We start from the raw sequence: 13,088 nt of genomic DNA, 5'->3' as shown, positions 1-13,088 counted from the left end.
ATAAATCAAATGGAAGAATTAGAACAGTCGATGTGGGTGCATTAATTATGCTCAGGCTTTTCATCAGCTCCCCATAGTGGACTCATTCAGAAAGTCAGGAGGCATGGGATCGAGGGAAACCTGACTGCGTTGATTCAGAATTGGCTTCCTAAACGAAAGCAGATGATGAGGTAGACAGAGTGAATTCTGGCTGGAAGACAAAGGGCAGCCGTGTTCCGCACGTAGAGTCGAAACTTCGGTACACTTTACAAATCTATTGCGAGTCCGCAGTTACAGTGCTCCAAGAAATAGCGCTGAGGAAATAATCGATTTAATCTGATCACACAGCAACACCTGGATAATTAATGAAATTAGGACTCACGATGTAAACAAATCGCTGAGTGATTGACTGCACCTGCGCGTTTTCTAAACTGACCTGTCATTTACATATTACAGGGCAAATGCTACAATGACTTTACAACCTGATTTCCAGTGAAGCCCTAGAACTTAAAACCAGCATTTCAAAGTGTTCAGCAGCAGCTTCTGGCGCTTATTAAAAGAACCAGCCTTCCAAAATGTCAATTCCATATTCCCAATTCAGGTATACACCAATTTATCTGAATGCCAATTTACCTCTGAATCGTGGTTTTATCGTATCGGGTGTAGATACGCTCATATTTCGATCCATTTAACCCTGAATCCACATGGCCGGTGTGGAATCCGTGTCTCCCCCTGAAATCAATAATAAATTAAACATACAAATCTACACAAACTGAAAACGCAGCGAAGGCAAAGCAAATATCTGGGCTCACACTTGTCTTCCTTGAAAACCAGCGCAGGCAATTGGGGAATACAGAATAAACAATTTCCAAAGCTTCCATCTTCTCATGCTATAACCATTCAAGAACAGTATCAACGACTTTATAGATTGGTCGGTGCTGCGACACACTGAAGTTCTAACCCAGACATACAGTCAGACACCGATAGGGATCCACTGCACAGAAACAGGGTCTTCAACCCGTCAGGCCACTGAGGAATTACTTAATCTGCCTACTGCCATCGACTGAACCCGGACCGTGGCCATCCATATCCCAGTACTTATCCAATCATTTCGTAAACATTGGCATCGGAATCTCAATCACTGTTCGCGTTGGCGACACTGTCTACCCTCTCTCTGGGTGAAGAAGTTTCCCCTCATGTTTCCATTAAACTTTTCACATTTCACCATTCGCTCATGATTTCTAGTTGTATTCTCACCGAACATCAGTGGAGAAAGCCCGCTTGCATTTACACTCTCCATCAGCCTCATAATGTTGTACACCTCTATGAAATCTCCCCTCGGTCCCTACCCGCTCGGGAATAAAGTGCTGACATATGTAACCTTTCTGTTTAATTAAAAACATTCAGTCCCTGCAATAGCCGCGTAATTTTTTCTGCATTCTTTCAGCCCTTCTAGTCCATGCCGACCCGTTTTTGTTGTTACTGCCTGGTTCCAGCTACCTGCACCAGAGCCTCCATACACCTCCCATACACGTCCTCACCCAAATTCCTCTTGAGTGTCTCAATCAAAGCCACATCCTCCACTTCCACTGGCAGCTCATTCCACACTCTCACCAACATCTGAGTGAAGAATTCCCCTTCATGTTCCCCGAAAATAATTCACTTTCACCCTGAACGTATGTCCAATGTCAGCGTGAGAGGGAGGATGGAGCAGAGAGGGAAGAAAATAATGGGGAGGGGTGGTCGAGCACGGAGAGTGAAACAGAGCGGAGAGGTTATACTTAATATCTTTCAGAAAAACTAATTATTTGAACTTGCGGCAAACCTACTCTCCATACCCTGTACATTCTCAACCAAATTATTGATCTAGATGACAAGTAGCAATGGTTGATATTCAAAGTAAATGTTGTTATCAGAGTACATATATGTCACCACATGCAACCCTGAGATAGTTTTTCCTACAGGAACACTTAGTAAATCTATAGAATAGTAACAGGATCAATGAAAGATCAAGTGGAGCATAGAATTCAACAAACTGTGCAAATGGATATATCATTAAATATCAATGAATAATGAGAGCAATGGGGTGTAACCCTGGGGAACCTCACTAAGCCCGGGCCTCGAGTCCAATAAACAGCCTCCCACCATCACTCTCTGCTTCCTGCCATCAAGACAACTGTGCATCCAGTGAGCCAGCTCTCCCTGGATCCCATGTGATCTGACTTTCCACAGCAACTTACCATGCTGAACCTTATCGAAGGCCTCACTGATGCCCATATCGGCCCCGATCCTGGGATAGAGGTTTCACAGATAAGAGGGCATGGATTTAAGCAGAGGATGAAGAGGTTTAGAGGGATCTGAGGAGGAGATTTGTCACTCAGAGCATAGCTGAAATCTGGAACTCAATGCTCTAGGTGGTGGTGCAGGCAGGTCCCTTCACAACATTTACGAAGTGGATGAGCATTGAAACTGCCGAGATAGAGTCGGCTACGAACCAAGTGCTGATAAATGGGACCAGTGTAGACAGTGAGTGGATGGTCAGAACAGGTATGGCCGGCCAAAGGCCTGTTTCCGTCCTGTGTGATCCACCACTCTGGACATGCTAAATTAACGATAGGAATTCAAGGCATTCATTTCAAAACTCCACACCCCACTCCAACCTGAAATAAGCCAGACTGCACCCCTTTGTCACCATTGTGAATATCTGCTTCTGTCAAAGTAATATACAAATTGATCACTTCTGCTAAACAACTGGCAATTGATGAAGTTCCTGTGTCTTCTTCCATTAATGTTGCCGGCTTACAGCAAAACTAACCCTCTCACTGTGTCAGAATCAGTGATTAAATCAGACCCCGAACACTGTGATTTCATCCCTGCACATCGCAACTTGAAGCATCTCACTGAGGGTCTGATGGAGACACAACCCCTGCCCTCTGCACATGTGATCACATCTCCCCTGCTTCTGACATTTCAAATACTCTCGGAATGGTTTTCTGATTCAGTCTTAAAGTTATTGCATATTCAGCTCGTCGTCAGACCTGACAATACGTGTCTTCCCACAGCTGGTTCCACCTGTTGGTGTGTACTCTTTCCTCCACCTCCAGGGAAGCTGCATCTCCACACAAACTCCTCACTTGAGACGGCTGTCTGTACCCGTGACACAGGAAATCACATCACTGTCACTCTCCTGATACCGTGTCTGACCTGCTCACCTCCGGGTATCCTCCCTCAACAAGCTCCTTCCTCAGTTACCGTCTGTGAAATTATATAAAAATACAATTACTGTAAAACGATCTATCAGACAGCTCCTGTACCCCTCCACCCCAGAGCATGTTTCGCTGGTTAAAACTCTCTCTCCTCACCCCTTCCCTGTTCCATTCGCCTTTGCAAACTCCAGATATGCCAGCTGATCTGAATCCACTGTGAGGTACATTTATATCTCACAGGAGGATGTAGAAACCCGTGTTGTTCTCTGATACAGAGGTCACTGACACCCCACCGCCATCCCAATCTGCAGCAACAGCCCATGACGGTGACAGCTCTTCCAGACACTGGGGCTTTGTAACAAACACAATGTTAACAGCAAGATTAGACAGCAATTCATTTGAAGAGATAATTGCTGCTTCCTGAAAGGACACGCGAACGTCCGATACAACGGAACAGATCCTCCCCCGTTCACAACTTTATTTGACCCAGGTCACGGAACGTCCGATCATCCCACTTTCTCACAACAGCAACCCCACCCTCCTCCCCCCGACTACGGTTCCACACCGTTCCCTCCACTCACCCCATACCCACAGTCCACCGTAACCTCTCCCGACACACACAGACAGATTCCCTTCACCCTAAACCCCTCCCAGCCTGGGAACCACAACTAACTGATCCCACAGCCCGGGCTCGGGCGCAAAGCTAAAACCGGGGCTGCGGGACCGGAGAGCCCGGAGCCTCCAGCCGTCCGGCAGAGCTCGTTCCCGGCACTTTTCATAGAAACATAGAAAACCTACAGCACGATACAGGCCCTTCCGCCCACAAAGTTGTGATTCCACACCAACCGTCCCCCGATTGCCACAAACCAGTGATCAGCCCCTTCTTCACGGACGCCTGAACAGAATAATAGCTACGGTCAGCACTGCGCCTGCGTTTAGCAGGAGGTTCTGGGCTGCAGAAGCCGTGGCCGGAGGTCCCTACAGAGGGACACAGTGGCCGGAGGCGGGAGAGACAACGGAGCGTTAAATGACAAACACGACAAAGTCTGCAGATGCTGGAAATCCAAAGCACAACAAACAAAACGCTGGCGGAAGTCAGCCGGCCGGGTAGCATCTATCAGAGAGAAAAATCACACTCCCACTCCCCACCCCCGCATAAAACAATGCAATCAGAGGTTTATGATCATTTTCAACATCAAAAGATTCCCCAGAGGGAATCGGAATGAAAATTGTTGGACAACAGGAAGTCCCGGTCGGAGCGGATAGTTCAAAGGTTAATTTATTATCAAAGCAGGTATCCGTAAACAATTTTTGAGCTTTTTTCTTCTACAGAAAACTACGAAACAAAGAAAGAGCATGAAAGTCGTTCAGAGAGAAAAATCAAACTCCCACCTCAACCCCCGCATTAAACCCCCAAAACATCCCGATCATCAAACCCCCAAAACCCACCCCTCCCACACAAAAGGGAACAATGTCATCGACCGCCCCCCTCCCAAAAAAAACACTCCTACCCCGCACAACTGCGGAGGAGCCGGTGTCACCAGTGTAGAGGCGGCCGCATCGGGAGCAGCGGACACAACAGGCGACCCCGGAAGATTCACAGGTGAAGTGTCGCCTCACCTGGAAGGATGTTTGGACAACGGAGAGAGTTCGGCCGTCCGGCCCTTTCACTGTGACACCCCGAACTCCACATCAAATCCGTCCAAACGAACCTGGGTGAACTTTAATGACCAATAAATATAATTCCTCGCTGCGATCAGCTGTCAGAATGATCCCCTGACTCTGAGAGGAAGGGGTATCTATGGTCAACACTGTCAGGGTGTTGAGTTTACCAGGAGACAAAGACTGCAGGGACGAGAGGTTTTCTGTTGACTAATACACTGTGTGTGGACCCCGCTGGCAATTCTGGTGTTGTGATCCGAATCGAGACAAACACCACGCTGCCCACTCCAACAACAACACGGCACAGCCGGACACGTAACAGCGGACTTTACATCCCACAACACTGGATTCAGTGATGAAACTCGTCATTAATGTTGTTGTCCCACTGAAAAGTCCATTAAGGTGCTTTTAAATGCCAGCGCTCTCCCACAGGTGACGTCCACAGCTCCTCCCACTACGGGCCTGACGTCACACCTGGGCTCCCCACACCGGGATCTACCCTCACGTGCGCGGTGTCTTACGTCACTCACGCGCTGCTGTGCTCGAGCTTTCAACAGAGGATTCAGGAGCTGCGCTATTCCCATTGGTGCGAAGCGATGTCAATCACTGGTTACAACCAGTCGCGGAGGCGGACAGGCCGAGTGGGCGTTACCCCGCTGAGTCCGTCTCCCGCTCAAACGCCGACAGCCTCCTCAGAGCGGAGAATACCTCAAAGTAAATGTCCGCTTTCTGATTTATTTCTATTTCCCTACGAGGGAAGTTGGGGCGTTTGTGAAGCGTCTCCTGCGGCCGGCGTCTGATGTATCGCTAAGAGGTAGAAGGAGACCGCTCGGCCCGTCGGTTTGATGCCGGATCCTCGGGGAGTGTGGGAGACGAGGTATTTTATTGACAGTATGAAGATGGTGAGAGAGGGGGCGGACAGGATGTTTGTCCCGGTGGGGACAGGAGGGGCTCATCTGTGGAAATGTCTGAGCCCACGGTGGTGGCGAGCAGAGGGATTCACCACATTGGGGGGCAAACACCGGCAGACTGTTGCCCTGCAAGCGGGGCCAGTGGTCCGGGAAAAGTGACAATTATTTGTGCTTTGTTGAGATTGTACCTGGAATATGGTGTAAAATCCCGCTCCCCATACTAACACGGGTTATATAGACCAAAGAACAAACTGCCGGAGGAACTCAGTGGGTCGGGCAGCATCTGTGGAGGAAAATGGACCGTCAACATTTCGGGCCGAGACCCTCCCTCTGGACTGAGAGTGGACGGGAAATAGTCAGAGAAAAGAGGTGAGGGGTGAGGATGGGGCAAGAGCTGGGGAGTGAGAGGTGGATCCAGGTGAGGGGGAGGTGAGAAGGTGGAAATAGTATCGGGGGTGGGAGGTGAGTGTTGGACACGGGGCTGCAGAAGATGGAAATTAATTCCATGATCGAGGAAATGGGGATCGGGCAGAAACGTGTCTGAGGTGGGAGAGCTGTGAATGTGAAATAATGTGGGAAATGAGGCCGATGGGTCGAGCAGCGTGTGAGGGGCGAGGAACAGTCACCGGGTCACGTGGGAGACCCACCACCGTCACGTGATCCTGTTTTACCGCGGATTGGCGGCATCTGCGGGTTTGTTTCCGAGGCCCCGCCCCTCCGCGGTGACGCAATATGCACACTGTGCATGCTCGCATTCCCGGGACAGGCGCTGATTCTTTGTCTTTGCTGAAGCGGGTCTGGAGCGGCGGATTGTCGGCGGGATCCGGATCGGCAGAGGGTCCTCGCCCCCCTCGGGCGGGGAGCCGGGTGGTCGGATTACTCTCAGCGGAGCGAGACCGACAAGATCCATGCGGTGAGTACTGAGTCCGGTCCCGAGCGATGCTGGGCAGTGAGTCCCGGTAACTTCCCCGAACTCGCGGTCTCACCCCCTTCCTGGACAAAACCCATCGAGGTCGATCCGGGTAGTGAGATCTTCACTCCGAAGATATTTTGTGAAGTATTTTGCCTCATGGAATTATTTCTGAAATCAGTGTTTGTTACCTGGAACTACCAGAGGATTTATTTAATGCAGAATGAGGAAGGATAAAGACAGTCACTACAATTTTAGTTTCAAAGTTACCAAATGGCCGCTGTGTTAATATTTGTCAGACGGAGACTCTCAGTGTTTAAAATTGAGTCTGTTATTTCCTGTTTTGGTCATGTTTGGAGAGGCAGTTTCCCTGTTGCCAGGAACAGCCAGGATCTGCAGGAAGTGGTGCACATTTTTATCGCTCTCTGGTCACTTCCTCTCATTGAGAGTTAGCGGCCTCGGGAGCAGATGGAACAGACTGATAGTGGGGTGGGGAGGATGTTGTGAGCATTGACTGTATCGACTGTATTAACCCTGTTTTGGAATGAAGAGAAAACTGATGAATGTGGGACTTAAATTTGTGCAACTTTGTTCAGGCCGTTACAAACGTCTTGTAATCAGTCAATAGTTGTGCATCATTTAAAGTAAAAAGAGAAAATGCTGGAACCGTTCAGCAGATCGGGCAGCATCTTGGACAGTCCCAGTTCTGACACTGGGTCTTCCACAGTTTTCTTTCCACAAATCTAATCTGATGAAACGAGTTTCCAGCACTATTATTTCAGTTTTATATTAAAAGCCTTTTATTCCTGTTGGCCTACAAAGGTAAAGGCAAACATTACAATTTCAGTTTCAACGTTATAAAATAGCAGTTGAGTTAATTTTATATTAAGTCACTTTACAGGACAATGTCAGGGTAGCAGTCCGTCACCTGAAGTTTAATTGAAGTTGGATAATCCAACAAGACAATTATCTGAAAGACAAGAGTAAATCGATAGGAGAGTGATTTCAAAAGAAAATTTCGCATTTTTGGAATGGTCGAATCAAGGTCCTACCGTTAATCCCATGGGAATGTTGTGGAATGGCCTGCAGCAGCAGTTCAGGCAAGGAATCCCACCAACATCCCAGAGCTGAAACAGTGTTGTCAGGCGGAATGGCCTAAACTTCTTCCGAGCCGATGTGCAGGAATATCTACAGTTATCGGAAGCATTTGGCTAAAGTTATTGCTATATGGGGTAGTGGGGGGTCACACCAATTATTGAAAACCAAGGTTCACAGACTTATTTTTAACAAGTACATGTAATATCGAATCCTGTTAATCTTGTCATAACGAGACTCAGTGCGTTTGAAATTGACTCCATTGTTTACATTTTTCGGTCATTTTCAGAGGGCCGCTTTCCGTATTGCCAGGATAACATCCCATGTGACCGGCAAGGAGCGGTAAACATTTTTATCGCTCCCTGATCACCGTTGCTCAGTGAGAGTTAGTGGCCTCAGGAGCAGATGTAACAGACTGATAAAGGGGTGGGGAGGAAGTTGTGAGCATTGACCGTGTGTACAGAATAATTCCTGTGTTGGAATGAAGAGAAAACTAATGATGATCCCTTTTTCCATCTGCTCATTCCCCATGCATCTTGTTTAAACTCTGTCCGGCCTGTATCCCCTCACCTCAATGATATATATCAACCATCTTGTTCAACATCTGTCCAGTCTGTATCCCATCTCCTCAATGATATATACCAACCATCTTGTTCAACATCTGTCCAGTCTGTATCCGATCACCTCAATGATATATATCAACCATCTTGTTCAACCTCTGTCCAGTTTGTATCCCACCACCTCAATGATATATATATCAACCATCTTGTTCAACCTCTGTCCAGCCTGTATCCCATCACCTCAATGATATATATCAACCATCTTGTTCAACCTCTGTCCAGTCTGTATCCCCTCACCTCAATGATATATCTCAACCATCTTGTTCAACCTCTGTCCAGTCTGTATCCCACCACCTCAATGATATATATCAACCAACTTGTTCAACCTCTGTCCAGTCTGTATCCCCTCACTTCAATGATATTTGTCAATTTCTGGCCAGTCTGTATCGCATCAATAAGTACATTTTTTTAGTTTCAACGTTACATAATGGCGAAGTGTTAATCTTGACAGCATTCAAAGTGAGTCTGTTATTTCTTTTTTTTGGTCTTTTTTGGAGAGCCACTTTCTCTGTTGCCAGGGTAACAACCCATGTGACTTGCAGGGAGAGGTTCTCAATTTTATCACTCTCTGGTCACGGTACCTCAGTGAGTGACAGCGGCCTCGGGAGCAGATGTAACAGACTGATAGTGGGGTGAGGAAAATGGTGTGAACATTGACAGTATGGACTGTATTATTCCTGTGTTGGAATGCAGACAAAACTAATGAATGTGGGCATTACATTTGTGCAGCTTTGTTCAGGCCATCACAAACGTCTTGCAGTCAGTTAATAGTTGTACATCATTTAAAGTAAAAAAAGCGAAAAAGCTGGAAACGTTCAGCAGACCGGGCAGCATCTTGGACAGTCCCAGTTCTGATACTGCGTCTTCCACAGTTTCTGTTTCCACACATCCTATCTGATGAAACAAGTTTCCAGTAATACTATTTCAATTTTGTATCAAAAGCATTTTATTCCTGTTATCCTACAGGAAATATGATGGCCAATTGTGCTGGGCAAAACCTCATTTAACAATAAGTTAATGATAAATTGAGTTCAGTTTAGCGGCTGAAGACAGTGTGAAATGTAGGCCCGTAACTGGTGACTCACACCCAGGTTTTCCAGCCCGATCATTGGTCCAGTCAGATGACCATCAGGTTCCCCTTCTGCCATAGGTTGATGGAGTGTTTTTGAACTCTGATTGGCCGAAACACTACATCATATTACCGGAGCAAGGATCCCTGGGAGAGTTGCTGTTTGGGCTGTAATCTTTGGAAACTACGGCCTATGGAGCTCTCAGTATTTGGGATTTGGCCAAGGTCAGTACTTATACAGATGGGACACGCTATTCCTCCTTCCAAATGAATCAGAAGTCTCGAGTATTTGGACATTAGTTGTGGGTGTATCCCAGAATACACCACTTGCTGTGAGATGTGTGGACGATGTGCGAGGCTTCTAGCGTCGGTAAGTGACAGGTTCAGCCGTGTGACCCTATGAGGTTGGGTCATGGGATATCATCATTTTAGATCCAAGTAAAATGGAGCCGAGGATCAACCTGCCCAGGTTTATGAGGTGTTGAGCCAGTATTTCTGGTCTGGGGGTTCAGTGTTCAAACCGTGTTTGGAAATTCCCCCTCACTGTCACCTGTCTGTCAGGCAGTGGAAATCTAACGGATTTTGATGATGGATGTCTGCGGTAAAAACTTAAAATGTTTGAAGTAATTCTAACGAAATGTGTGAACCTGAATCGTCAAATTTGTTCCTCTCCCCACAGCTGTTCCTTACCTGCTGAGTGTTTCTGGTAATTCCAGTTTTGTTTTTATTACTTTCACCCTGGAATGGTTTAAATTTCCTGAAATGGCCCTGATTTCAACTGGGAATGGAAATGGCTCGTTCTGTGATAGGAGAACTGTAAAGAAACCACAACTTTTCCCACTAAGTTATCCTGGTACCAATTTGTCTGTTATTCCTGGGAATGTGTTCAGTGCAGTTGTTGCTAACAAGGTTCACATGAATAATCTGAAGAATGATCGGAGGAGCATTTGATGAGTCTGGACGCGCTCAGTGGAGTTCAGACGGTGGGAGTGGTGTGGGGAGATGAAGTAAACCTACTGAATGCTGAAACGCCTCGATACAGTGGACATGGAGAGTCTGCAATCTGAGAGCACAGTCTCAGAGTAAAGACACTTCCCTAAATATTGAGATGAGAAAAATCTCTTCAGCCAAAGGATGGCTGCTGTGTGGAAATTGTTGCCATAGAGTGTTGTTGAGGCTGCGATTTGCATATATTTATGGCAGATTTAAATATGTTCTTGATTGATCAGTAGCTTCAGAGTTAAAGGATGAAGGCAGGAATATGGTGGTGGAACAAAACATGGTTTAATAGTGGAGCAGACTCGTTGGACCAAATCATCTAATTCTCTTCCTACACCTTGTGTCTGACCATAACTGAACGATGTGTTCTTCGTATTCCATATCAGGCTTTGTGAAGTACAAGGGACAATTTCAGATTTGTTCATTGAGATCGTTATATTTGTCTTCAACATTTAAACTTTGTTAAGCGGATATATTTTGCTCTCCTTTGTATTGGTAATGTGCTTTATTATCTGTCTGGTTGAAGTTAGACCGGCGGTGAGAGGTTTATTGGAAGAAAAACCCACAACTGGAAGCAAACCACGGCTGAAAACGAGAGAACAGCAACAAGTGAACCAGCCCGAGGACTGAGAGCACCGACCAGAGAGAACCCTTCTGACTCGGAGTTCACATTTATTCAGTTGGGAGAAAGTCTGGTGAGTCTCATTTACTCAAACACTGGTCCTTTAGACATTACATACCTGTACAAAGGAATGTAGGGAACAGTTGGAGTGAGACTGAATTTGCTCAGAAGTACCAGTTATGCCTCTGTCAGACCCCGTTACAATCACTCTAGGTGTCGTAATGTGCTGTCAGCAGCACAGCTCTTTAAAGCCACTCACTTTACCTCATTTCAAGGTCTTGCATTTTCTGAAGTTGTTTTTGGTCAGTTCTGAGTGGGGAGAGGGAATCAGAGGGATTTGTTTATACTTACTATCTTTCAAAAAATGTAACTGCTTGGATTTACTTGCTGCAAACTTACTACCTATACCCTTTAAATTCTCAACCCAATAATTGAATGTCACTAAGCACTGGACTCGAGTTAAGAAACAGCCCCTCACCGTCATCCTCTGCTTCTTACCAATCATCTATTTCCAGACTCTGGGGCTCTGTAACAAACTCATTGTTAACAGCAAGATTAGACAGTAACTAATACAAAAGATTTGTTGCTTCCTGAAAGAACACATATCCTGTCTGATCCAAAGGGAAAGATCCTCCGTTGTTTACAACTTGATTTGACCCGGCACCCATCATCCCCGGTCAAGCTGTGTTCGCTAACCCACACGACCCACGCTAACCCACACGAAGCATGTTCCTGCTGATGGGTGAGTACAGAACTAGAGGCCACAGTTTAAGAATAAGGGGTAGGCCATTTAGAACTGAGATGCGGAAAAACTTTTTCACCCAGAGAGTAGTGGATATGTGGAATGCTCTGCCCCAGAAGGCAGTGGAGGCCAAGTCTCTGAATGCATTCAAGAGAGAGTTAAATAGAGCTCTTATAGAGAGCGGGGTCAAGGGATATGGGGAGATGGCAGGAACGGTGTACTGATTGTGTATGATCAGCTATGATCATAGTGAATGGCGGTGCTGGATAGAAGGGCCGAATGGCCAACTGCACTTATTGTCTATTGACCCCAATCTCCTTCCACCCCGCCGATAGGCCCACATCGTTTCCATCGTTCACCCCACTATCGCACATGTGGACAGATCCCTTTCACCAACATCCACCCTCTCAGCTTGGGTGTCATAACTAACCGATCATACATTCCCGGCTCGGGCGCAAAAATAAAATGAAATTAAAAACAGGAGACCCCGGACCCCCCAGATGCCTAGCTACGTCCCAGCCCTTACCCACTTCAACCAACCTTCGAATTACACAAACCTGAGATCAGCCCCTCACTCACCACCGCCCGAGCAGGAGAACCACCGGCATCCGCTGGGTTCGGCACTGTGCTCTGATCTGCAGGACGTCCCCGCAGCGCCACCTGTGGTAGGACGTCAGAGGGACAGCAGAGAGTGTTCAGGTGTCGGTTCATTCTCTGTGACATCCTCCAAACATCACATCAACATCCAACCGACTCTGGGCGAACTTTAACGACCAAGAGATATAATCCCTGTGAGCGATCAGCTGTCTGAATGATTCGTTCACTGTCGGGGTGTTTAGATTGCCGGGAGACAAGGACTGCAGGGACGAGAGGTCTTCTGTTAACTAATACTAATCTGTGTTTCCCCACTGGCAATTCCGGTTTACAGTAGTAAAACTGTTGTTTATGAAAATACTAAACAACGAGACACTGCACTAACTGATCCGATCACCCTGGAAACTCTTCTTCAGAAACATTCTGAGTTTTGTGACCAAACTCAAGAGAAACACCTACTCTACGGACAACATGGCAGAGCAGGGCACCTGGCAAGGGACTTTACTTCACACAGCATCGGATTCAGCGATGGAAACCGTTAAGTACCTTCGTTCTCCTCCTGAAATCATTAAAACCTCCACTAACTTGCCTCACCCACACGTGACGTCACTCTGGCGCCCCCACATAAAACCATAAAACATTGGAGCAGAGTTAGGCTACTTGGCCATCTGACGTCACG

The 13,088-nt window shown here is 46.9% G+C and overlaps 1 protein-coding gene across 1 annotated transcript in view; it reads left to right on the top strand.

Moving 5' to 3' along the window:
• Positions 1-6,520: 6,520 nt before the first annotated feature.
• LOC140723104 (NACHT, LRR and PYD domains-containing protein 3-like) overlaps positions 6,521-13,088 on the top strand; it is a 60,295-nt gene continuing 53,727 nt past the window's right edge. The window contains exons 1-3 of the mRNA XM_073037729.1: positions 6,521-6,671; positions 10,982-11,146; positions 11,696-11,815. The gene's annotated coding sequence lies outside the window, so the exon portion shown is untranslated. The remainder of the gene's footprint in view (positions 6,672-10,981; positions 11,147-11,695; positions 11,816-13,088) is intronic.

The sequence above is a fragment of the Hemitrygon akajei genome, unplaced genomic scaffold, assembly GCF_048418815.1.
Source record: "Hemitrygon akajei unplaced genomic scaffold, sHemAka1.3 Scf000100, whole genome shotgun sequence".
In the NCBI taxonomy this organism is placed as follows: Eukaryota; Metazoa; Chordata; class Chondrichthyes; order Myliobatiformes; family Dasyatidae; genus Hemitrygon; species Hemitrygon akajei.
Note: the sequence above shows the minus strand (reverse complement) of the source record. Positions and strands in the feature narration are given on the sequence as shown.